The 2,462-nt window shown below is 47.3% G+C and overlaps 1 long non-coding RNA gene across 1 annotated transcript; it reads right to left on the minus strand.

Annotated features, from left to right (window-relative positions):
• Positions 1-1,716: 1,716 nt before the first annotated feature.
• LOC121355211 lies at positions 1,717-2,462 on the minus strand. The gene is made up of 3 exons (XR_005955394.1): positions 2,428-2,462; positions 1,930-2,005; positions 1,717-1,822 (listed from the first exon to the last, which is right to left on the minus strand). It is a non-coding gene; the product is annotated as an uncharacterized LOC121355211 (long non-coding RNA).

Consider the following 2,462-nt stretch of genomic DNA (forward strand, 5'->3'; position numbering starts at 1 on the left):
ACCCAAAATCCTCCTTTTCAACCCAAAATCCTCCTTTTCAACCCAAAATCCTCCTTTTCAACCCAAAATCCTCCTTTTCAACCCAAAATCCTCCTTTTCAACCCAAAATCCTCCTTTTCAACCCAAAATCCTCCTTTTCAACCCAAAATCCTCCTTTTCAACCCAAAATCCTCCTTTTCAACCCAAAATCCTCCTTTTCAACCCAAAATCCTCCTTTTCAACCCAAAATCCTCCTTTTCAACCCAAAATCCTCCTTTTCAACCCAAAATCCTCCTTTTCAACCCAAAATCCTCCTTTTCAACCCAAAATCCTCCTTTTCAACCCAAAATCCTCCTTTTCAACCCAAAATCCTCCTTTTCAACCCAAAATCCTCCTTTTCAACCCAAAATCCTCCTTTTCAACCCAAAATCCTCCTTTTCAACCCAAAATCCTCCTTTTCAACCCAAAATCCTCCTTTTCAACCCAAAATCCTCCTTTTCAACCCAAAATCCTCCTTTTCAACCCAAAATCCTCCTTTTCAACCCAAAATCCTCCTTTTCAACCCAAAATCCTCCTTTTCAACCCAAAATCCTCCTTTTCAACCCAAAATCCTCCTTTTCAACCCAAAATCCTCCTTTTCAACCCAAAATCCTCCTTTTCAACCCAAAATCCTCCTTTTCAACCCAAAATCCTCCTTTTCAACCCAAAATCCTCCTTTTCAACCCAAAATCCTCCTTTTCAACCCAAAATCCTCCTTTTCAACCCAAAATCCTCCTTTTCAACCCAAAATCCTCCTTTTCAACCCAAAATCCTCCTTTTCAACCCAAAATCCTCCTTTTCAACCCAAAATCCTCCTTTTCAACCCAAAATCCTCCTTTTCAACCCAAAATCCTCCTTTTCAACCCAAAATCCTCCTTTTCAACCCAAAATCCTCCTTTTCAACCCAAAATCCTCCTTTTCAACCCAAAATCCTCCTTTTCAACCCAAAATCCTCCTTTTCAACCCAAAATCCTCCTTTTCAACCCAAAATCCTCCTTTTCAACCCAAAATCCTCCTTTTCAACCCAAAATCCTCCTTTTCAACCCAAAATCCTCCTTTTCAACCCAAAATCCTCCTTTTCAACCCAAAATCCTCCTTTTCAACCCAAAATCCTCCTTTTCAACCCAAAATCCTCCTTTTCAACCCAAAATCCTCCTTTTCAACCCAAAATCCTCCTTTTCAACCCAAAATCCTCCTTTTCAACCCAAAATCCTCCTTTTCAACCCAAAATCCTCCTTTTCAACCCAAAATCCTCCTTTTCAACCCAAAATCCTCCTTTTCAACCCAAAATCCTCCTTTTCAACCCAAAATCCTCCTTTTCAACCCAAAATCCTCCTTTTCAACCCAAAATCCTCCTTTTCAACCCAAAATCCTCCTTTTCAACCCAAAATCCTCCTTTTCAACCCAAAATCCTCCTTTTCAACCCAAAATCCTCCTTTTCAACCCAAAATCCTCCTTTTCAACCCAAAATCCTCCTTTTCAACCCAAAATCCTCCTTTTCAACCCAAAATCCTCCTTTTCAACCCAAAATCCTCCTTTTCAACCCAAAATCCTCCTTTTCAACACCCCTTTAAGCCCCACCCCTTTCCACCCTTCCCATTTAAGCCCCACCCTTTAAACATCAGCCCTTTTAAGCCACGCCCATTAAGCCCAACCCCATTAAGCCACACCCCTTTAAACCCTCCCCCCTTTAATCCCCTCCAATTTAAGCCCCGCCTACTTAAGCCCCGCCCCCTTAAGCCCCACCCACCCCTGTCCCCACAGGGTCGCAGTCGTGCCGGCTCCGATTCTGCCGCTCTTCCCCCTAAAAAAACCCCGATATCCAATCAGAAGAAGGGGGCGTGGCCACCCAAAAGAGGGCATGGTTCTTTAAAAAGAGGGTGTGGTTTAAAAGTGGGCGTGGCCACTCACGGGGCGTGGCTCCAGCAGGTCGCGGGCGGCGCTGAGCATCACCACGTACGGGAGGTTGTTACACAGCCCCAAAATCCTGCGGGGGGCGGGGCTTAGAGGGGCGTGGCCGCGCGCGGTGGGCGTGGCCACGCAAGGGTGTGACACACCCTAAAGGGGTGTGGTTTATGGGGAGGGGGAGGAGTCAAAATGGGGGCGTTAATGGTGGGGGAAGGGTTTAAATGGGCGTGGTCGTGACTGGGTGTGGTCAAGGGGGCGGGGCTTAAGTGGTTCAGTTTTGGCGGGAAATTGAAGGGTTTTGAGTTTGGGGTGCGGCTTAAAGGGGCGTGGCCATCAAGGTGGGTGTGGCCATAGCTGGCTGTGTTCCAAATGGGCGGGGCTTAAATGAGTGGGTTTGTCCCAAAGTGGCTGAGTTTTGGCGGGAAATGGGGGAGGAGGCGTGGCTTGGGGCGTGGCCTCGAGTGGGGGCCGGGCCTCAAGGGCTGGGGGAGGGGCACTCACCAAAAAGCGGCTCCGATTCGCCAGGAGGAGGTCGG

This window comes from Pyrgilauda ruficollis, unplaced genomic scaffold (assembly GCF_017590135.1).
Source record: "Pyrgilauda ruficollis isolate IOZ18807 unplaced genomic scaffold, ASM1759013v1 scaffold2451, whole genome shotgun sequence".
Classification (NCBI taxonomy): Eukaryota; Metazoa; Chordata; class Aves; order Passeriformes; family Passeridae; genus Pyrgilauda; species Pyrgilauda ruficollis.